The sequence below is a fragment of the Zootermopsis nevadensis genome, unplaced genomic scaffold (genome assembly GCF_977971745.1).
Source record: "Zootermopsis nevadensis isolate Lab colony 2312 unplaced genomic scaffold, Znev_1.0 Znev_ptg000017l, whole genome shotgun sequence".
In the NCBI taxonomy this organism is placed as follows: domain Eukaryota; kingdom Metazoa; phylum Arthropoda; class Insecta; order Blattodea; family Termopsidae; genus Zootermopsis; species Zootermopsis nevadensis.
This window is the reverse complement of record NW_028259149.1, coordinates 8,735,157-8,760,453: the sequence shown is the minus strand read 5'-3', so window position 1 is coordinate 8,760,453 and position 25,297 is coordinate 8,735,157. Positions and strand designations below refer to the sequence as shown.

Below are 25,297 nucleotides of genomic sequence, written 5' to 3'. Positions count from 1 at the left end.
CCCTGGGAGGATAACGAGATAGTCCCAGCAAGAAAAATAAAAAATACTAAACACTGTTTCTTAAAGTAATTTTATCATAAATTTAGCAATTTCTGTTTGATTTTCTGTTGGCCTATTTTTTATTTTTTTGTGTACCCACGAATTTGTAAAAGGTCAACATTGTCATCTTGATTTTACATGGAGTAAAGTAATGTCTCAACAGCTGTGAGGGATTCTTTGTAACTTACTTCGAAAGATCACAATCTGATACCACGGATAATTGGGCCACGGACAATCGGCGCTCTGAAGTATTTGACTTTTCATCTAAGTAGACTTTTAATTATCAGTAAAATAATTCGATGAGGCCACGTACATAGACAGTATCGTGTGGAGCCTTCTTGAGTTATAACAAACTTATAAATAATAAAGGCATCTTCAGGTAGACCTCTATAGAAACATTCTTTGTCATTAAATCACAATGAAGTCGGTTGTGCCGTGTGTGTTTGTAATCCTGACTGTCACTTCTGGCGCCATTATACGGATTTATACTCACATGTTCATTGTGCGGTTTTTACCAGAAGAGTGGTTCGTTAAAGAAGAATGAACGTGTTTTATAATGAGTCTTGTGACAATAGCTTTAAGCTTGAACAAGTGTTATCTGTGAGGGTTATATATAATTTTTGCCAGCTGTTATCATGAAACGCTGGTCTGTGCTCAGCTTCTGCACACAAAGACACAAGAATACGTTCAACCTCTTTTATTCTTTCGAGGGCGGATCACGATTTCTTATTTATGACTTAGAATGATCATCTAAAATACTTCAGAGTCTGCTGTTGCACAAAGACGCCAAAGGACTGAAAACAGTTAAGATTACTGAACTGTAGAACCGGAAAGTATCACCACAGTAGTGAGTGTACGGTTTCCGTGGTCTTCTTCAGGCTCTCCAACCAAGGTCTCCAAAATGGTAACTTCCCCCAGGCTTTCCAACCAAAATTCTGCTCGAAATTCACGTTGGCTGAGACGTACTACATACGCCACGAATCTAGCCTTCCTATATTCAAGTTAGAGGCCCTCTGTGCCAATTCGTAACATTCAAGTTTTTTTCCGGGCTGAAGGATTACCACAACGACATTAAATGGAAAGTAGGCCACTGCCTCTGTATTCATGGTAAAGTGTCAAGAGCTTGGGAAAAAGGTGTATTTGTAATATTGGAAGAGGCTTCCAAAGTTTTGGAGGAATCTGCTACCACCAGATTGACATATCACGTCCATCAGACACTACGCGATGACTCTTACCTTCTCTATAATGCTGTGCTTTATGGAGTTCTGAATTCCCACGGGTTTAGATACTTTCACTCATTTAGTAGGCTCGATAGTGTAGGACTGTACGCAGGAAACTAAAGAGGTGGCTGTGAACTGGTCTTCCGCTTGTTGTGAATCGACCCGCTTGCTGCCGAAATGAGATAAAGAGTAGAGAGACTGGTTTTCCTTGGGCTGGAGCTACTGGCTTGCGCGTGTACGGACCAGCACAGTGCGGTCCTTTATTCTGGAACACCGTCTGTTCGTTCTGACAAGCAGCCTAAGAACTTTCATGCTTTTCAACCATTGTAGTATTAATTTCAACCCGGAGAACTATTTTAATAACATTCGTTCCATATGGCTCCAAGTAAATTGATCTGAACTCAATCGGGTAATATTTTTGGTTCTTACGGCGATGGGTATGAAGATATTGCTTCGTGTAATCTGATGATGAAGACAGAAAGCTCCTCAGAAACGTCGATCAGTAATTCGGTTCGTCTGGAAGTGAATGTACCCTCGTTGTCTGAATGCTGTGGTGCTTCGAGTATGGACGGAAAAATATATTAGCGTTGTCAGTCACATTTATTTGGTAGTCACTACATAGAGATTTGCTGTCATCTTCTGGGTTGCTTTATGCCTCATACTCTACTGTAAGTTACGAAAAGTGAAGTTGTCCGCACACACTGTTCCATGAGGTCAGTGAGAGTCAGCTTCATGCCCTGGCAGCCCCAGTGGATAGGACATTCAATTAACTTAATAATTCGACCCTTCGAATGAGGCTGTTCTAAGCGATCCGATTCGTGGATATGTAAATTAGGATCTTGTCTGAGACTATCCTGAACAATCCGATTCATGCCTTTGGGGAAGATTTGTTTCAAGTAAGGCTCAATTCACTTTCAATTTTCAATTCAATTTATTTATTTACGTGTTTGCCAACAGCAAGAAGCCAATAACAGGCAAACACTGATAATACATACAATAATAATGAAATAAAAATGAAAAATATTACACAAACAGATTAACTAAACTTATACATGTACAGTATTAAATATAACAGCCAAATACAGGCAAGCCCAAAATAGAAACAGTATTATACACAAAGAAATATAAATAAAAACAAATAATCCACCTAGGGAACACTAATATAAATGTAAAATTTAAAAAAAATACAAAATAGAGATAATGACGCTAGATCATCTATCAAGACAACCTATTTAGATCATTTCCCTTATTGAGAACGTGCCCTCAAGGGAGACAATTTTGATACTGAAATAATATTATTCTAGTGTGGATAATTTTAATCGCAATATTTTAGCACTGACATTGAATCTTATCTGATTTCGTCCTTAATAGTATCTGCAGTTAATACAGCGCCCTTAAATAATATGCAAATCATTCAATTTGTGAACCATTTCTTCGTTTAATTTTTCCTAATTTGATCCCAATCCTTCAGTTATTCCGTCAATGCAAATAGCGAGCGCTTTGTGGCAACGTATACAGAAAATACTTGCATCATTAACGGGATAGAGGAGGCACGCCCTCTGGCGTGAGGTGTGTGTCTCTGTAGAGGAATAAACAGTAAATTTCTGACCTAGTTCAGGGTCTCATTAGGGTGGGTCCAATTCCCACATCACTTGTAAAAATAACGTGCAGTCCACAAACGCTGAAATTAATGTCCAGAAGCTGATGTTGGTCTTCTGGGTTGTACACCGTGTGGACTTGCAGATAGAAACCAAAGTTTTGAAGGAACGCACTGCCTCCATCTTTAGGGCTAAAGCAGCATTCCAAACATTGTCACGAAAATCTACCTGTCGTGCGAATCTTATTTGCATTACCTTCAACACGCAGGCAAGGGTTCTGATAAATTCAAGAGGAATTATTCCCAAGGCTTAACAGTGTCAACGACTATGCACTCTTAGCTCGATACAACAAAGGAATTAATTGGATTACACATTTTGTTTCACGTTACATGATCTCTGACAGTCATGTGTGTACGTGTTTCTTGTCTTTAGTATCTCAAACAACGGCTCAGGAATTCATATTTCATTGCAGAACTGGGAGGTTCGTACCGGCGTGCAAACAAGAAAGGAAGGGAAAGTTATCTGCCCTTGGACACAAATGAGACATTTAGTTGCTTTGTCACTCCCACATGACCGACTGTGTGTACGTACATCCGATGTTGGTCTTTCCTTTATAGTAAATAACCTTGTCTACAAAACAGAGCTTTGGAGTTTATTTTTATGTGCAGTCAGTGACCTGCATGCTAATAGTGGCCTTATCTTATCAACTGGAGTACGTAGCAAATAATTCGAAGCCTACACACATTTTATGGCAGGCACTTATGAAAGAGTAATTTAAGTCAGTCTTACCGAACGCAGCTTCGTATTTGAAAGGTCCCGGGTTTAAATGTAGGATCGGAGATCGATTTTCCTCAATGGAGTTTTCGTGACTTTACACACACCTTACATACATGCTGGGATAGTACATTAGAAAGGACACTGCCACTTCGTTTTACATCCTTTCGAATCCATTTCACAAGCCATGTCACAGTTCAGTGCTACATAACGTCAGTAGTTTGAATCAGTAAACTGCGTTTTAATCGCTCGTATTTATTCAAATATCTGCCACGTAAAAGTAATTAAACTGTATTATTGACGGTAGTATGAAGTTCTTCATTGGCTTCGTATGGAAAGCTCCCGTGAATCTGAATTTTTCAGCTGTTTATGACGTGCTACATTCAATTATCGATGTGTGTTATCGAAAATTAGAGGACGCATGAACACTCTCTTGTCAATTTGTAATGTAAAGTATCAAAGGATGTAAATTCAAAGAACATAGAAGGACATGCTGTTTCTTTGTGCGTACTCATAATAATTTTGATCAAATTCACTGATTTCCATAAAACTCTGTATGAAGGTCACGACCTTGCTCGTTTTTGGTAAGCGAACAGCTTCACATGTCAAATTTGGTCACCGACTTAAAAACGATCCATTCCCATTGTTGTGCGTGTATGCCCCACGCCAATGGCAATTGCTGCTTATTCTTGGGCCACTGGTTTGAATCCCACGATGAGTTGACCCTTATAAAAAGACCCGACCAATTGAATACAGGCATTTATTATTTCAAAACATTCCAGAGAGCCTATTTATTAAAGGATGAAGATAATTATGTTATAGATTTTTATATTTTAGTCCTATTGGCTTAAGATATAGGCTTGGCTAGACGCGACTGAAACTTCTATCTAGTTATATACCTCAACATTGCGTTGGACACTGTCCATTGTCTGAGGCATATTACAATCTCTTATTCAATAATACACGACACTCCATATTAAATATACCTTAGACAACGGACTGCGTCCAACACAGGCCTATTACTGGTATAATTAATGTATTAATTATTGTCACAGGCCTTAATAGAATAATTTATCAACTCGACTGAACATTATCCTTTCATGATAAGTACAGCTTTTCCTGGTGCCCTTAGGCAATGTAAGCTAAGTTATTATCTGTAGAGTTAAAACCACCATAACCAAGGGGTTTGGGCATTCTTATATTGAAATATGTGGGTAACGAGTTAGTGGAGAAATTTCGTAGCACCTGGTTAGGCTTTTGATGACCGGTGGTCAACGATTCGCCCAGAGCAGTGGCAGTGGTGACTGCTAGTAGGCTACTACCAATCATACCTGGTAGCCACCAGCTGTTGCAAGGAGCCTCGTTCTGTTCTGAGCTCAGTGGATCCCTGAATAAACTTTTCGGCTGCAGTCAAACTACGCATGTGGTCAAGTCCTTTGTGTAAAATGTCTTTTAATTTCCAATCGAATCCTGAAATTTTGCATTTATGAAACTTGTACGGTAAACAACTTACGTTTTATAGCTAGAGCAATCAGTGATATTAAAGGATTAATTATTATTAACGCAACATCACGTACCGATAAAGACAAGACTATGACCATTCCTGAATTGCAACGCTGATTATTTTACAATAAATGAATAATAAATATATAGTAGGATTTTATGTAGGATTTGAGGTTTTCACGGCTGTGAGTCTGAAGATGGCTATCGGTATATTTGTACCAGACTACACGGCGCAGCAACCCAGAAGACAACCATCGTCAGTAGAATTTTAATTTTTGGGCAATAGAATTCTGAAATTTCCATTACAGCACGCCCAATATTTGTTATTAATAGAGAGAAGTCTGATATAAACATTTTTGTGGACACTACTGTTCACGTATGTTAAGTTATAACTACGTACAACTTCTGAAAGAAGTCAAGACCAATTAAAATTGTGACGAATCATGAAAACAACATTGTGCTGAGAGTAAAACTGTAAGTGGTTTATAAAATTAACGTTATTTGTGCTATAAATTACGACTTTTTGACAGGAAGAATAGTAGGTACTGGCAAACTTGAGAAACAAAAATTAATTATGTTTTATTTGTGACGATGACTGATTATCATTGTGCCTTAGCTTGCTAAGTTCCTCAGTGACCTGGTAAAAATGTTTGTGCTTCTTTCCCAGTCCATCATGTGTCTTATCTAAACACCGAAACATCAATTAAAACAAGTAACTGGTGTGAACCGAAGGATTTTCCGTCCTTCAGGTCTTCCAAGAATCGTAAGGGTTTTCCGGATTCTAGCAGGACGTTCATAAAATGTCCTTGAAAAATTATGTCAGCACAATATCCACTATTATCACAAATATATATATGCCGCAACTGTCTTTCATGAAGTCAAGGATCGTACAAGAAAACCCAAGTTTTTACAAGAGAAACATACCTCGTCACATGAAAACCCACGCACGGCGTAAGGCCATGGGGCAGACTTCTTATCTACTTGTTGACTGTTGTGCAACCTCAGTGAACGCGAAATATCGTGGATACGCACATGATACCAGGCACAACTTTTACTCAGCTCTTGTCACTTTTTTATAGCTGGAATGTTCCTTCGTTATTGCTTGGGTGGGGCTATACACGTCGGAATGCATGCAACACGTAATTCACGGCCAGCCCACCTTTCGGCCACTCCAGTGTCCAGCATTAAAGTGGACTATTTGTAGTCTTACACCACAGCTTTCTCGCTGTGTACAGGCTATTCAAATAAACTGATCCACGTGGCAATTTCATCTCTACCGCCCATTACCTACGTAGAAGAAATGTCGCACAGACCTACCAACTTTTGAAAATAGAATATCAGAATCAGTTAAATGATGTTTTTCGTCTTTTTTGTTCTCCTCTAATGTGATTAGGTCATTCGTCTCGATACTGAGACATACGAATCAAGTCCACAATCTTCCACCATATTTTCCTAAACTCCATTTTAATATTATCCTCCTATCGTCAACTGGGCCTTTCGAATGATCTCTTCCTTTAAAGGCTTTCCAATCAGAATCACGAACGCACCCCACATTCCTCGCCCATTCCATACTTCTGGATGTGATTATCTAAATAATATTATTGTCTCATTCTACAATGTAGTAACATGCTTCAAATGGAACGGAAAAGTATTGTTTCGCACGTGCGAAGAAAAATATATTTTAATGTCTTTGTGTCCTTATTGCATGAAGTAATAACTCAGCCTTCTTTTGTTATTATTCACTCCATTGTTTTAATATAGCACGAATGTATATACTTGTTATATATTGTAATACATTTGGAAGTGCCTGAAGTAAAGTTGGTAATAGGCTTCTTTGGATGTTGGTAGTATTTCGGATTCTATAACTCTATGACCACCTTCTGATAATGTGCCTTGGGGTCATAGGTTTATATAGGATATCCAATAAGGTGGGGTGAATGAACAGTCATCAAGACATGCTGTCATTCTACTTATCAGTTCAAAAGAATGCTGATGTTACCCGTGCGGTTTTACTCATGAGAAAGTGATCTCGTTACGGAAAATGATATCAAAAAGGAGATTGCTTCATCATCATCGCAGGAGGCATAATTGCAAGCTGTAAGAGTAATATTAATTCTGAATTTAACAATGCTATCTATAACGCAATACACACATGTGAAGGCGTTTTCATGTTACAATTGATTAATATTAATAAGTGGAATAGGGACTTATGTTACAATATAGACGAAATGGAGAAGCGTTGTGTTTTTTTTTTGAGGTGAAAACTGAATTTGTAAGTATTATTTAAAAGTGTTTGGGCCACTAAGTTATTCTCTTCTCTTCCTCTGAGGTTAAAGGCTAGATAATAATGATGGTGGTAATTTTAAGAGGTTTTTGTGATAGCGAAGAATTATTGGGTTCGCAGATATAACTTTTACATAATTTTTCAAGCCCTGCGAAGACTGACGTTTTCTGTGGTGTCTCCATAGTACTGTAAGCGCCATACTCATCATATGCTTTGTTTGGCTTCTGTGTACGTTTTCAGAAGACAGAAGCAAGATTATTTTGAATTTGCTTGAAAAGCTGCAGTTTTTTCCCCCCTGCGTTAGTATACATGATAGCCTTAAGTCGGATTCGAAAGCCACGAAAAATCGTGAGCTATATACATAAGAAATCGGTCCAAACTACTTTACGCTCTTGTTGGAATTCACGAAACATTCATCTAATGAAACATGCACTGATGGGAAACTCTTAAGAGGAAATGACACTGGTATGGCTGGCGGCAATTTCGTCCTTTTTCTCAGAGGCCTGAAGAATGGAGAAGGAGGCGGCTTTAGTCCACACTACACGCCATGAAATAAATTTAATAACCGTCATCATCTTTTCAACCATCATCAACAGTCACTACCACCGCCATCGTCATTACACGTCATCGAAGCCCTAGAAGTCCCATTCTTCAAGCTAATTGGGGTTGTCGTGACATCTCAACTTCTAATCGGATTTTGAAATGATGCTTTCTGATTCTAACACTTTTTAACCTTGTATGTGGCTAACCAGCGTTTCGGAGGGACATATCGCTTCAATCTTAAGGGTAGAAGATGAAGGCGATACCCTGCCCTGAAGCTAGAGGCAGCATCTTCCTCCAAAACCTACAAGTCCACACGGCGTTACCACCCAGAAGACCAAAATCGATATCTTTACCGCCATGAGAAATTCAGACCCATTAGCCAGGAGGCTATACTTGGCCTTCAGGTCAAGAAATGTACCTGGGACCTTTCGAATGCGGAACAGAATGGATCGCGACTTCCATACGCCAGTCTCAAGCTGCTGGCGGTTGAAAGGGTATCCCGTTCTCGGAAGACAGGAAGGGTAAAAGATGCGAGTCAGCTAGTGGTGTTGTTCACAAGGCAAGCGTGACGAATCGTGCAGAGACTTCCGTCATTCGGTGGTCTTGTTGAACGCGGTCCGCAAGTCGAAACCCCAAGTCAGCTGACAATAGGCTATCCACTGCAACGTTTCATGACAACATCCTCGTGTAATACGCATATTTTCTATTTTTTACAAAGAAGTTCATGGTTATTATAATGCCTCCTCTGTGTTTGTCTGCTGTTCAGAAATAATTCTGAAGTTAATTTTCGTGACATTTGACATGGACTCATTCTACAGAGTAGAATCCTTCTTGAGGAATTACTCACTTAACCATTGAAGAAATTCTCCGTCTTTTATGATACCCGAAGGTTCATTGCCGTGTTCACAAATGCCTTCCATTGGCCCCTATCCTGAGCCCGATGAATCTAGTCCACACTCTTCCATACTTTTCCCGTAACATCCATTTTAATAATATTCTCCAATTTACGCCTGTCACATTCCGATTGGCCTCTTCCCTTCGGGCATTCCAATTGTGTTCGTCTCCACCACTTCTGAGCGTGTTTTCGACCCACCTCACCTATCTGATGAATATTTAGAGATGTGTGGACATCTGCGAAGCCGCGTGTTGGATGTATCACTTTTGAAACACTCCGATTCTTTGATACGACAAACCGTCTTTCAGAAATAAGTCTGTAAGTTATGCGTCGGACATTTCATTTAGCGGGTATGAGAACAGGTATGGTGATGTCTAGCCCTTGGTAAGTAAAGATTTTATCTTCATATAACGGTTGAAAGAAAAGTCATAACATGTCTGAAAGAAGCATTACGACTCCGAAATGAAAGATGAAAGCTTGGTGCCATGGATATGCTATCGAATTTAAGGATTTATATGACCGTTTATGTTACGTTTTTTAAAACAGCGAGTTTTTCTGCACGTAAAACCAGTTACTCCCAAGAGAAAGGAATTTGACGTTTATGTGATTGCCTGTGCATAACAAAATGGCGTGCGGGAGCTGTAAGTCTTCTGAGGTTGAATGGGGGTAAGATTATTTGCGGTGCATCTAGCTGTTGTATTTCTGTTCACAAGTCACATTTGGGCGACTTTATAGCTAGAATAAAGTACGGATGTGACATTCGGAATAAAATATGAGTAATCAGAATTGGTTGCAGCAAGAAGCAGTTTATGGCTTAAAATATGGGACAGGCGAAAAATACCAAATACAAGTCAAGTGTCGTGTCAGAGATCAGAATATTATTCTAGAATACGAGCCCCAGGCTCCAGAGATTTCAAATGCGTCTCTAAATAACTTTCGAAGTAGCGACGAGAAATTTTGTATCTCTTTATCCACGCTATGTTAGTGGGGACATGTAATGTACACAGATTCCTTGGATGACCAAGACATAGGACAGAACTTACGAAAATATGTTATTTACTAGGTTCGAACACACATGTGAGGACGAATCGAGTTATTATGACGAGTGGTTAAGAGTTGTGACGAATTTGCGAAATAATATTTCTCATTCAGCTTATCCACCGTTTTGGATAATCATCAGTCAGTCCTACGTAAAACCATTTCAGTTTCCTTTTTTCTTTCTTCGTAGACCTTTTGCACACAACGTCGTGTTTTTGTGATACAGTCTGCCATTTGTTCAAAAGTACTTTACCCCTTATGTCAGGATATCTAGTAAATGTATTGTAATAAACGTGTTATTAAGCATGGGCTTACAAATTTGGCATGAGCAGTGTAAGAATAACAGTGATGTGAATGTATAATTGAATGCCATGAATCATAAATATTCATTTAAGTTTCAAATTTTCACATTGACATCAGTGCAGATCGTGGTCTTGTGGTTAGTTGCCCCGTGTTGTTTTCTAGTCGTATACCGACGTTTCGGAGGAACATAATGCATCTGTATTCGCGGGTTGGAGTGACTACATGGCTCAGCAACCGAGAAAACTATTTCATAAGTGCTCTAAGCCTGAGGTGTAGTATTTATGTGTTATGTCTGGACCGATGAAGTGAGTCCCTTGTCAACACGGCTCGGCGCGTACGGAGGTTGCTTATGGAAGAGACGGCCTCCAAATATGGGAGGTAGCATTGAATGAGCAGTCGAGGGCGACCTACAAAATATGTGGTCTTCGTTCTCGGGGAGTGACAACTCATCACCGTCAAGAACTTGTTACTCAGGATCTTGGACTTTGAACGTCCTAAGCAACGAGACATGAGATTGGAACTTTGGAATGCCGTGAGTTTCTGTAGTACGGATGTGGATTGAATTCATCTGGTTTAGATTAGTTTCCAGTGGCGGACTCTTGTTTACACATTAATGAATCATCGGGTTTCATAAGGCTGGGGAACTTCTTGATTGTATGAGCGAATGATAAGATTTAGTTACAGGGCCTGATAAGTTCTTACCGTTTCGTAGGAAAGAACAAGTGGAGGATAGCATTTAAAATTATGGCCTCTTAGTTGTGACACCGTGTATTCTTGGAGGTGGGTACAAAATATGTAAACCGTACAGAAGGTCAAGGTGTAGAAAGGTCACTGCGTATGTTCTCCCATGATGTTAAACCTGAGCACGCGCAAAAAAAATAAAGTTATGATATGTAAAAGGTGCGGTTGTTCCTGTTGCTTGATAAAAAACCACGCCATGAAGAACTTTTTGGGGATCTGATATGCCACGGTACTGGATAGAGGTGAGGTGTCAGCTTCACGCCCGGTCGCTTTACCCCAAGTAAAAAGACCAATATACATATATTATTGCACTCTCACCTTTACGTCTGCGTTTAAAGCTAAATGCTATACTTAAATTGTTCAGAATGCTAAAAGAGAATAGTATAGTTTGTATAACAAGCGAAGAAGCTTTCTGTTCAACGTCCAATGTGCAGTACACTTGCCTAAATTAAGGGTAACATGAATACAGGAAGTCCTTCATAATTGAAATTTACGATGAAATTGCTATGAATTAAATTAATCAACCTTTTGCGAACATATCAGCATCTCCTCGACTGGATGCAGTAATTGCAGCAGCTGTTGGTAATAGGGGAAGTTCTTGAAGCTGGAAAGAAGAAAATAAAAGAGAAGAGAAGAGAAGAATAAGGAAATGATTCCAAGCAACTTGTATTGACTCTGTGGGGCGGCTCCAAATTATGTCGATTCATCTTACCAACTGCCGTACAGGAGAGCATGTCGTGTTGCTTGGCTCCCGACTTCCACATTGGCACTTCTTGTGCAAATGTCAGCTGCGTACCGATGTCAGCCATTCTTCTTTACTTATAACAATTATAAGAAATATCAGTCGTTCTATATACTACGTTATTTGAACACTTTTGTCGCTCATATCAGAAGTGTTGCAAAACTTCAAAATAATAGCAGTACTTGTATGTGAAGTAGAATGAATTATGCAACTTTCTTCAGCCTCTAATATTCCGTGCATTGGAATGTAAAAATAAATCGATAGGCCCATACCAATTACAGCCTTAGTGCTTGCCGCTAGATGGAAGCAGAATGTGAAAGTCTACTGTAAGAACTTTTTACAGACATAGATGTTGTGCGACTATCTTAATAGACTTATCAGCAATAACATAACAACAGTGAACAAATTCATTCTATTACTGGTTTTCATGAGATTAGAGGCTCGCAGTAGAATAACATGGTACTTGATTCACTTGAAATTTACATTAATTGGAATAAATATTTGGAACTTGTCCGCGCTGCAAACGTCACTAGACAGAGGCAAAGTAAACAGATGTCGCCAAACAGACGTAAACCGAGAATAAATACTACGGAATGTTTGCTATAAAAAGAACTGTCTTGATGACAGTAACGAGTATGCATGTCATTTGGCCTACATTTCGTCTTTCTTTGTGTATTATGGTTGTTTTCACGTGATGTGATTATGTGACGAAAGTTAGTAGCACCAGGAAAGTGCATTATAAAGCGTTATTTACTATTTTTCGTACCCCTGGCGTTGGACTTAAGCTGCCTGTTGCTGTAAAAATAATCTCATAACGGTATACTACAATACACTGAACTGAAGATATGCTTTGTATATCCCTAAATATTCACTGTATCGTAGGTGTTTCAAACGTAATTTACGAGATCTTAATTATATATAGGCCTGTATTTTATGTCATGCATGGAAGTCTACGAATAAAAATTAAACTTGCTTGATAAATTTTAGTTCTTATGTACAATATTAAATGTAATTAAAATTCATTGTGTAGTTTCCTATACGAAACGTCTACCGGATGGACGCAAGACCTCCCTCTTTTGCTCTCAATTTATTGACTTTGTGCGAAGTCGTTCTTGTCACTGTATTAATTCTTGAGAAACTACACTGATATTAAACAGAAGTGTTAACTACTTGTCTCATTAACTTCGCACAAAAGGGTTTCTGTATCACTAATATTTGTATGTGGAGTAAGTAATGTCTCTGGAAGATATCCTTGTTCAAATTTAGAGTAAGTCTTTCTAGTCTTATTTATATTTTGTAACCAAAACATTTCTCTTTATGAGGAAAATAAGTCTACTTATATTAAAACTGATCTTAAAGAAATAAACCGATGGCTGTATGGAATGGATGTGTCAGGAGGAGGACAAGGGACCAATGGCGGCTCTTCAGAATACGACAACGACCATTTGAATTCAATAAAATTAAGGGTAGATATTTACCAGCTGAGCCACTATAAGCTGCAGATGTGTGGAGTTAGTTTCCCTTTTAAAGGGAAAAAACTATGAATATAGTTGCAGAAATAAGTCAGCCGTGTTGCAGTTCCGTGATAAAGTGGGGCAATAGTAAAGGTACACGTTCTGTAGTGCATGGTAATTTATAAACGAAAGCCTTAGAGTATGTGTTACCTTGATCCAATGTAAGTATTACATTGGATAAACCATCATGACTTCACATTTACGAAATTACAGGATGCACATAAGATATCTGAAAGCAAAACTACATTTAAAGAAAATTATATACAAGGTATTACAAGCTATTCTGATTCGTATCATCAAAATTATTGTTCACTCTGATATTTTTACCAGAAAAACTGATATATAATTAAATTCAAATAAGGTACGATGATAAGGCATTTCATGTAGGTCTGCTTTTATTTGCTTACAAACAACTTTAATTTGTTAACTGTTTTCTTACAAAATATATAGCTGTCTTGGTTCTTTCCTTATCTGGAAGTAAATTACAAGTGTCACAGATTATTACGTGCATGAACACGAGAGGCAAATGAGGAGTGGAGTACTGAAGCGTTTTTGCTGGAAATAAAAAGAGAATTTACGATAACGTTGCTTCATATTGTTTTTATCCTCTTGTGTACAAAAATTAAATAACTATGTGTCTTATTTACCTGTGGGACTAAATTCAGAAACACTATACAGCAAGCTTAAAGTGGCTACTGTAATTTTCGTGAGATCTCTATTTACACGACGTGTTTAATGGAAACGTACTTAAAAATTATCGTGAAAACAGTTCAGTGCTAGTCTTGTATCAAGATAATTAACCAATGTAAGCCAGTAGCCTACTAATTTCCGACATAATATCATCCGTCATCGGTCAAGCTAAATAAAAGAGAGAAATCGGTCCAATTACTGCACAGTAATGAAATTTCATTAAATTGCAGTGAATACCTGCCCATCGAAGAAAAGAGAAGGAAACTGACGTTTTAGGTTCTCACGGTGGCCTGCTGGGATATTTCGACGTGTAGTTTCGTAGAAGTTGGCCGATGTTTCAGAGATTTTAATGCCTCATTCTTCAGGGCGATCATTGCCACACCGCGAAATATCCCAGAAGGCTGTTATCTTCAAGGAGAATGCAAGTTGTTTAGCATAAGTGAAAACAAACATCTTACAAAAATTCATCTACAGATTGTCCTTACACTGAAAAAATTAATAACAAATAACTTTTCCTCTGGTACTGTTTGAAGTTTAATTTATAGGGCATCGTGCCAGAAGGGGGAATCAACATATTTGCATAATCTGTGATATTTGGTCTGACAACGTAGAACAGCGGGATGTTTGTCATGCCAGAAGGCCGTAATGCTGATGCTACTCTATACAAAAATGCACGCAGTTTTATTTGAGCGTATGAACACTTACTAATGTACGTTTTCAAACTAAATGAGCGTAAGGATGCAGTCTACAGTAAATTAGCTGCTTTATTGATAAGCCCATCTGGCACGATGCCCTCGATTCTATATTTATCCAAAGATTGATAATCCATATAACTGGGATAGGCTATTCTATTCAACAATAGTTGCATAATCCTTGCATTATCTATGTTTCTTCTCGTTAAGTGGAATCGACGGTCTGTTGCAGATCTACAGAGACTGAAAGTCTACCCATCTAGAGTTCGTCCACTGCAGAAAATAAAGTACTGTAATGAGCAAGGATTATCTTATTATTCGGATATATATTGGGATGCCAGGAAATTAAGATAAAATATCAACAAGTGTCTCAGCATTAAAATACTGCCATGCTTATTGCAACTGTATTTGCGGGCAGATGAGAAATTCAGCCAGGATTATTTCATTTTGAGTTCTAAACGAAAAACAAATCTTGCTTTCTTGTGTCTCAAATGAATAGGGGAATAACAAGATTGGAAAAGTATAATGTTTTATGTACATTTCACGTCATACCACTTACGTCATTGTACTAATGTGGTCGGTGTTGCGCTGTAACAATGACCTCAGCTTCCATTGCTGCACAGCGGTTTCAACATTGACCTGTTATAATTCTTGCGCCCAAAAGGTGTTCTTCACACATAACAATGACAAATAACAGTAAGAGATAAAATAGAGGGGAGACTTCTTATGTACAGAGACAGTATCAAAACACACTCTCGTAGTAATTGATTCATATCTTCTGAATCATGTGCTCTTTGCATCGCTGACCTCTGCTGGTCAGATTATCACAGTATGGAGCGTTATATTCTGTGGCCTAGGTAAATAGTAGGATGCATTATTACTCGGTCTTACACGACGTCAGAACTGCAGCGGTGCTTTGTCAGTTGTGTTTACTGACACTAAAGCTGTACGTATCTCGGGATGAATCTTCTTTCTTTCATTCATTCATTCCAAGCTGATGAAAATCTTAGTTTTTGTGAACGTTTGTTAGTTTCTTTGTTTGATAGCTGAAGCTGTGTCGTCTATGGCAAGTCCAAGAGCACGGTATGAAGTTCCTACTATTGCAACTATTACGTAGGAACTCTATACCTCGCTGCTGGCAAGTTACCATTCTCGTCGATAGCATTCTTAATATTGGTAACACTGCACAGAGAAGAGCCGAGCTCTGCGCTGATGAGTCTTCTTATCTTGTCTTCTTGGGTTTATATTGCTTTTATTATTTATGATGTTTGCATAGTTCTTATAGTTAGAAATCATTTTTATGTTTTACTTCACTTACCATGTAAAGTGCACCTGAAACACAAAACAGCGTTCAGTATGAAGTTTTTCAAGTTATCGTCATAGGCCTTATCGTATATGGTATTTCAAAAGTGATTATCACTTTATTAATACCGTATTTACTCGATTTTAAAATGCACTCTATCATATCTTAAAGTTTCGGAATTCGAGGTGCGTCTGATATTTTATGGCATCTAAGAACCGATACAGCGTATTTTTTCCTGAAAACATATTACTAAATCAAGGGTGCATTCTGCAATCGATAGCGTCTTAAAATCGAGGAAATACTGTAATTTAATGAAGCAAATTTTTAGTTTCGATTTCAGTAAGCCCTAATCTTAAAGTTATGTCAGTCGATTTGGAAATATCCTGGTTACAAGCTTAAGTTTTAAATTATTAGTATACTTTATATAAAACCTCTCACTTCAGTGAAAATACTCAACTGCGTTATAATATATTCGGAGTCGTAATTCAGTACAGTCACAAGCCACACTGAACGACTTGCTGTGCTACGAGCATCACTGGCATGGAACTGCCTCGATCTTGTAACTTTTGATGCGTTTGGAAATCGAACTGCTTTCAGGCCACTGCATTTGTCCTTTTTACCAATACATTTCTAGTTTTAGTTCCATAAACATTACGAAATTGTTATAAAACTGTGGGTCGGAATTATGTGATGTCATATTATCTCTTATATCCGCTTTCTGAAGTAATTATGTAAACTGCTATTATTTATCATGTTCATTTAGGCTTTCTGTGTAAAGTTATCTTTCTACATGTTACAAATTATTAATTTCTTTAAAACTGTTTTATAAAACAGTCGTAGAAAGAGAAAAGAATGGTCATTCATTTAATTACGTTTAAACCCAAATTTATACGTTTTGTAACTATAAGGGTAAGTTTTAATTTTATGGAATGCAGCCTCCAGCTTAAATTTCAACAGCAAATAATTCGTTTTTAGTCGAAAGAGAACAATGATAATGGCGTGGAAACGGAACTTTACTGCTGCCGGTCTTCTGGATTCTTCCGTCGGGTAGCGTCTAGGTTTTCCCAACATTTTTAAGGGACCTCGTGTCCCTATCTTTAGCCTTCGTGGCCCTGCCAACAACGTTACAGTGCGCTACAATCCGGAAGATAGCCACCTTCTGACTCACCGCCGTGAAAACCTCAAATCCTACTCAGCGTTTTTCACACTTGCCTTCCTTCAAAACTCTATTCAAGTGCTGTAGTGTTAATTACGATAGATGAGAAATGTAGCGTTGTCTAAGATTTAACGTAAATCCTGACAGGCTAAGAGTAGATAGTGTAGTAATACTAAAAATGACTCGTAAATGAATATTGTGTGATTGTGTTGACTGGATTCAACTGGCTGATACAGCTCACTGGTGGGCTCTTATAAACACGGGGCTCCACAAAACCCCAAGGGATTTTGACCAGTTAGCAACTATCATGTTCACGAGAAAGACTTTGCTCCAAGGAGTTATTTAACTTGTTTCTGAGTCAGAGAATAATTAGAATACTTTTAACGACTGTACGTACATATTCTAAAAGAGATTTCATTTATAATAGGCCTAAGTCTTACTTTGAAAGCAAATTGTTATTTTAAATTTTACATTATATGCCTCGGGAATAAGGCAGAGGAAGAATCAGGTTAAGAGGAAAAGTTTTTAATGACTATACTTCATGAATATTTTCTTCGCTTTTACTCGGAATTTTCAAAATTATTTCAACTGATAAAATATTTGAAATTTGATAGAGCTACTGTTGTATTGTCGTAATTGTGCAGTTTAATAAGTCGGAGTATTTCGTTTGTCACCCCCTTTTTTTTTTTTTAACAAATTCCGATCTGAGCATGGGCACTCTTTGTAGCTTAAATTACTCACATAATAGAAGAGATTTCTTAAAATTTAATTTCTCTACTGACATATCCTCTAATTATTTAAGATATTTGGCGAAATAAATCATCGACCTCCGTGAGGAAATCCTCCGTTTCCTTTGACAGAAAGTTTGGTTCATTTTGTTTTACTGTTTCAACTGTAATCTTATCGTCTTCCCTCTTTCACCCGCCTTTCTGAGGTTAAGTTAATCGTGAAATTCGTAATTCGATGGTTGACATATAGTGACGTATAGAACATAGAGGGAGAGAACCCACCGAAAGGGAAATTGGTGGGACGGCAGGGGGGGGGGGGGGTAACATCACATCTGGTAAAGCTAAAAACTAAGACGCACTGATCTTAACGAAGTACCTTCACTGTCAAAAAGCGTGTCGTTTCGGCAAATCATTGATGCATGCTACTTAAGGAAACACAATTCATGTGGTCATATCTACTTTCAGTTTTAACATACCACTAAAATCCCCCCCCCCTTAAATACGCCTGTCAGACACTCAGTATCATGTAGTTGTCTCAGAACATCAGGGATGTCGAAACAGCAAACCCAATTGCTATGGGCCTAAGCAGAGTGTACTTGGCGTACCGAATAAGACAATACACTCACTGGTATGAAAAATTCGACCTGCAGGATTGTGACAAGTGTTCATCCAGCGACGGAACAACTGAAATTAGAGCCGTGCTGACTCAAGACAGTGCATGAGCTGCAACAAGGCTTCTTGTGTAGCAATTAGGTCTGCATTTTAAATTGAACACAATGTTTGTGTTCTGTCACAATGCAAAACGTATTTTATTCTGGAAGAGGTTCAGTTTGAGAATGAATGGAGAATGATGCTGCTATTGAAATTGGCGGGGAATGTAGCACGAACGACGAACAGGAAATACAATCAAATTTTGGTTGGTGAATTTAAAGAAAGAACGTTACTAGGAAGCCCGAGCCGGTTATAAGATAATATTAAAATGGAACCTGGAAATATGTTGTGAGGAAATGGGCTGAATGTGGTAGGTTTAGGGTTACATTCTGGACCCTGCTGTTAAAAGTATGAATATTATTTGTTTAAGTAATTATGATACGCACATCTATTCAGTTGGAATTTTTAAAACTATCTTCTTTCTACAGAAATAAAAAATTACAACTGAATTAGATGATGGGAACGGTCTTATCCTTCTTCCACGTGTAAGCTATTATAAATCGTAAAGTTATATTAACTTATGAGTAATGAATTCCAAAAGTTTAAGTGTACACTTGAAACAAACGTCTTTGGGAAAACAATATAAGATATTAACGTATTTTTTATTTAACCAAAATGGATCAGTTGTCTGTGGCACTTCCATTAGAGAAAAGCATCTGTACAAAAGGTAACTAAATCCGGTTGATTCGGAGAATAAACTGCCCCAACATTCACTATCTGATCATGTCATACTTTGAGGCCAATCATTACAGTCCCTTATTTTTGCTGGCTACTGTACGTATATAGAGAATTTTTTGTTACGTTGGCACTGTTGACTTTGTGGCTGGAACAGAAAATTTTCATACATGCTATCCTCCTGGGAATCGGCTGTCATGCTTGCAGTGACACGTTGCTAGTTTACCCGGGAGAGCAGGTGGTGTGCAGTGCGCTGTCACAGCAGGGTCAAATACAACAGGCTACTCAGCAAGGTATGGGTCATATTCACATTTATTTCTGAACAGTAAAACATACGCAAGTTTATAATTAGGATATTAAGCAAAGAAATGTAATCCGCGGGTAATTAAATGTCATCTAATGAGAGTGAAGGAGAAACTCAGCGTCGGGGCATTTTGTATTCGGTAATGCTCGTGTTTCGTGAGTTTCTTCAGCTCCCGGCTGAACTACCGCTCGTGCTGATTGGTTTGTCTTCAGTTACTTGAAGCAAACGTTACGATAGTATCGTCACTTTGGGATAAACCATGAACCATAAACCATTTGAGCATTCACAACACCTTTCCATTTTAGGTACCATACTTTGCGTCTTCAGAAACAATGAAACTGGCAATATCATATAGGTTAGGTCGAATGAAATTATATTGTACATTAACTTGCATGTGAAGAGACGTCGGGCATTTCACATCTGCCCCTGTGAAAGGAATGTTGATATGTGCAAGTGTGTACAGTCGTCTCTGTGCCGTTTAAAACGTCTTTTACCAAAGGGGACGAGATAGCATGCCGGGAAACAGTGTTAAATATGCACATAAAAGGCGAATATGCGACTACGGCCCGTTGTAATGATCACAACTTAGGAATTTCATAGCTGTTCTTGGCATGCAGAGAGGCTGCGGTGGTACTGTTTATGGTTGATGCTTATAGCAAAAATGGAGAGGGGAGAGAGAGACGTCGCCATATTGTGACGTCATCATCAGAACAAGCTGTGGCGCAGGGGAGAGGGCATTGTCGTCAATTAGTTAACCTTGGCTCGGTGACGCGTCCACCTCTTCCCCCCCCCCGTGCAGTCTCTAGAGAGCCACGCCTCAATCCCATGTGAAATGAAACTTGAAAATTAATAATGAAAACCTTGGCAAGGCTTCTCTTGCTAGATTACGGACAATAATCCATCCCCCCTCCCCCATTTTCCTGTTTTAACCTGCATTTTACAAGGATACATATTTCAATAATTTGACTTAATATCAAGGGTCCTGGATTACATGAAGAAGTACAGTAATAACTTTATTTCTTGCGTAAGTAGTCTTTGCCATTGTCGTACGGCTTTGTATGATATAATAACGCCACTGAGAAGACGACTGAAATTATAGAATTTATACATTGTCTTCATTTTGCAGCAGTCATAACGCGAGTACAAAAAATAATGAAATCGGAAACCCCCCCCACAACAAACAAACAGACAGACACACACACACATTGATAGTGTTGCCTTTTATAACTTTTTCTGACTACATTTTGATTCTTCCCCTATCTATGCATTATGATATGTAAGTCTTTTATACCAGTGGAAACTACGTTCTTCTTTTCGTATAATAGATTTATTATCATGAATACAGCTATTTACCCCAACCGAATTCACTGCATAGTTTGCCATGATAAGACTGTTTTCAGACAACAAACGCGTTATTTACATGCCGTGTGGCAGATTTACTGCCACGAATACATCTACCTAACCCAACCGATTTCATTGTGCAGTTTAAGCTTATTGTTTGCCATGATAAGATTATTTTCAGTTAATAAACGTCACATAATTTTCACGCCACCGTCTCTCTCAATGTAAACATATTTCGCACATGTTTCTCCCACCAGTTTAAGACCACGTGTAGACGGCGAACGTGGTGGAAAAATTCAAAATTTACTGCAGACTTAGATAAACAGTGACGATTCAAGCACAGAACTTGTAACATGCTCCGTGACCAAATTAATGATGCGTAAAGAACAAACATTATCTTGCAGAGCAAATTCCAAAGCTGCCCACTGAAGCTACAGCGTCTTTTTTTAGAAAGCATGATACCACTTTGAGGTTAGAGATGAGCTGCCTTTTCTAATTTGAATTTATTTTTAAACGTTAGTTGCAAAGTTACAGTTCAGTCAGCATAGCAGTGGACTTTGGTGCGAAATGAATTTCGTGGTGGAGTGGTTGGTACTCCCGCTCCGTACGCAGATCTCGGTTTCGAATCTCAACCGTCATATTATAGAGGCGTTTCGTGGTTTAATTCAGTTGCCAAATGCTTGAATAGTGCCTTAAAATCGGCCCTGCCCTTATAACCTAATACAATTCCACATACCCAGCCCCAGTGATTTGTTATTCGTCGCTGTCAGACTGAAAACTACACAGCTTACGTCACCATGCCAATTTACGTTCCGTAAAAGGAAAGACTGCGTTATGAAATGTTACAGGCCTGCATTTTAGGAAGGCCTACACAAAATTTCAGTCCTCTCAGTACGTGGTATATTCGTAAACACTGAATTTGATTAAAACTGTTTCAAGTTTGAACCGATCGGTAATGTTTAAACTTGCGCAGTCTCCGAATGGTTAGAATTCTTGCTTCGTATTCGGGAGGTCCCGGGTTCGAATATTGGCCAGAAGACCGGTTATCCTGCTCGAGGTCTTAAAGTGGTTTTCCATAGTCCCTCCATCGTAAATGTCAAATAGTAACTTAAATTAAGCCAATTCATTATTTAGTAATCGTTCTATAATTCGATGTTATGTAATATGAGCTAGTGATAGCCTAGTTACATAAATAATAAATAAATAAATAACGATTTGTCATGTAGTTGGTCAACTTGCAGCTCAACCTGTATGCAGTCCGCCCGCCCTGAGACTACTCCACAAGTTATTTAATTTTTACCATGAGTTCAGAAATTCAATTCAAGGTAACGCATTTAGGCCTAAACAGAAGCCATCAGAAGTCGCATAAGCCTAAACGCCATATGTAATTTTCTTACATTTTAAAAATTTCGGAAGTTGCTCAAACCTATCATATAACAAAAAACACTCTTAACCTGTCACGTGTTGTTCTTCTACATAGTGATGGGACTGCCTACGCAAGTACGTCGAGTTTCATTAGAACCAGTGACGTAAGTGTCTGATCAGCCCCATTCAGAAACAGCTTTTAAACTATCTTTTTAGATTCGGAGTCAGTAAAATCCAGTTCAAAGTTAGGATGATAAATCTAAGAGTGTGCTAAGGGCTGGCATACACTTTGCATTCGGAATGTAATTGCGTACAAAACTTTGATAGGGAAACTTCGTGACAGGTGGTCGCTTGAGATCAGGGGTTCTCACCTTTTTTCGCTGGGGTACCACTAACCAAGTGCGTTCAGGGAAAACTTATTTATGTTAATATTATCTTTTGATTTTCTTGCTTAGTACCACTCAACATTGGCTCGCGTACCATAGATTGATAAACGCTGTCTTAGATAATATTAAAATTACATGACACGAAATGTTTTTTTTTAAACGTGAACTACATTAAACTTACTCAGCGCTGTCTCCACTGCTGCCTTTCGTAATAACGGACTTTCACGATACAGTGTTACTGTTATCATCATTATCATCATAGTAAAGATAAAAGTTCTTGATGAAGCACCATGACTTGCAGACGTATGGGGAAATGGAGGTAGAATATAGTTCCAGGCATTTTAGCCTCGGAATTAGGAGGAAGTGTGTGGTCACCACACGGCCCATTGGATCGGTAGATGGGTGGGCCCCTGAGCAGGTCTGCATTTTGTTGCGAAGGGAAACCCTCTGCCCTGACGAGAATCGAATCCTGGTCTTTCAGTCCATAGCCTAGTCAGTGTACTGGCTAATATTATCTTATTACCACTTATTATATGTGCAATGGTTTGGCACGTATACCTATTTAGTAATAACTGTTCATCTTTAATACTTGAAATTGCTAATGAAATTCATAGCCAGGAGATTCCTCACCCAATCAGTTCGGCGCCCGAAACCGGATGAAGATTTTCGTGCTAAGTGTCCGTTACTCTCTGATTTTTACTTAGACTGGAAGGTTTCGATATTTTTTTTGTAAAACTCCCTTATATCGTATTTCATGAAAATTCGTTCTTAATTTATCGAGCTCTTTTCATGTCCACGCACGCACGGACGGACAGACATTTGTTTTAATAGGATCTCTGCAGGGATTCGAATACTCCTGAAACTGATCAAAATTATTGTTGATCCGAGTAGTCTAATACTGAAATGATCAACGGACGGCTTATGAACGGCGCTGAACATCCGGTATCAATTACCATATAACTAGTTAACAAACAATTGATCCAGCATTATGCAGCTTATTTCCCTGCCTCCTCCCCCATGTCTCCACACCAAAGACTATCCTTATTTTCATATAACCAGCTTTAAAGTTGTAGGATGACGGAGTAGAAAATGCTTTGGGGCCTGTAAAAAGAAATCGTACCGCGTAGCAGTCAGGCTCTTGACAGAGATGGATGGGCATAGTTGCTCCTACAACATCCAACAGTGACAATCCTCTTTCTGCACCCTGCAACTTTCCTGCCTACAAACTCTCCACCCTCAACATCTAACCCCTTCGTTTTACCCCTCGCCCCTTTGCCCTCAGGCTCCACAAGCTACAACCCTTTCCTTCCGCAGACGTCATCAACGGGTACGAGAGTCAAACATGCAAACCCGTGAGGTTAGCATGCAGAAACAGAAAAGGACCACCGTGTGAATAGGATCTAGAGCTAGACAGAAGGCTGTTTGAACGCGTTGAAAATAAGGATTTTTTTTTATTACGAACAGTCAGGAGCATTTGACCAGTGATGACACGACATGTAATAAATAACATGTCTGATTAAAGGAGTAAAATATAACACCATGGAGCACAGCTCTTCTTGATAACCTGATAGTACGTTCGGCTGATCAAGAAATTCGTCGCCTATTTATAAACATGATGTTCAGTGCCATGTTCACAAGAGCCTGTGAAAGGTTCATGTCGTGAGCCACATGAACCAGCCGAAACTCTTCGTTTTAATATTATCCTTTCATCTACGCCAGATTTTCTCGAGTTGTGTTTAGTAAGAAATGCAGAGGTGGAATCGCCAGTTGGAATATACCGAATGCGGCCTCAGGACTGCGTTTCAGTCCACTTATGTTTACGACATTAATGGCAACGCATTTGCACTGACAGATTTGACTGAATTACCATATTTCTGCCTTGTAAGACTAATTTTTACGAAGAAGAAAAATATTCAAGCATTTGGAATTTATACTACGTTCCATAAAACAGGTAGGAAATTTGACCAGCCGAGTGACTTGACTGCTTTTCAAAATTACTGTTCAATGGATATGGTTAATATATAGGAGATATAATTGTAAACCCTAAGTATTAGAACACGATAAAACGAGGCTGACAACTGTAAAAGGCAAAAGAAGGTAAAGATGCCATCTTTATTATCAACATTTCTGTCAGCAAATTGCAAACAAATATGAAACGAACTTCCCAAGGATTGACGTAGGCCTGTATGTATAAATGGTATTTATTTGTATAGGCTCGAGCCACGAAGAATATTTATTATAAAAGTTTAAAGATGTTACTTGAAATAGTATAGACCGTTTAGAAATTTATTTCGTAAATAAGAAATCACGATGTGACATTTCTGTCAGCCTCTCATAACCATCACATTATCAACCATTTACACTAAATCACAAATTCCCTCTGAGATACAATTAAACTAGTTTTTATTGATCATTAAAGAATAGGAAATGACTGGCAGAAATGATTCCTTCTCTTTCTGATACTAGAAAGGGGTTATCCCTTTACGGGATGCTTTGCATTTCCTTTTATTTTGCTCCGGGTTGGTTCTTCCCTTTCAAAACGTGTCTCTTGTCCTTTTGTCACCGTGTCCCCAGATGAGATATGCTGAAGAACATTTTGTACTGTACAGTGTAATATATTTTGTACTGTGACATAAGCTAATTGACAGTTGTATTATTCCTCCGTATCTTAGCGTCTCCATATGACAGAATGGCGCTGATACAGCCTCGAGTTACATACATACTGCATGCGTATGAATGGCATACAAGCAGT

The 25,297-nt window shown here is 38.5% G+C and overlaps 1 protein-coding gene and 1 long non-coding RNA gene across 7 annotated transcripts in view; one reads left to right on the top strand and one right to left on the bottom strand.

Annotated features, from left to right (window-relative positions):
* MESR6 (misexpression suppressor of ras 6) overlaps positions 1-25,297 on the top strand; it is an 841,969-nt gene that overhangs the window by 404,816 nt on the left and 411,856 nt on the right. The window lies entirely within an intron of this gene.
* Positions 13,593-25,297, bottom strand: part of LOC110839326 (uncharacterized) — a 31,619-nt gene continuing 19,914 nt past the window's right edge. Inside the window, exon 3 of the long non-coding RNA XR_002546432.2 lies at positions 13,593-15,908. This is a non-coding gene — a long non-coding RNA (uncharacterized LOC110839326). The remainder of the gene's footprint in view (positions 15,909-25,297) is intronic.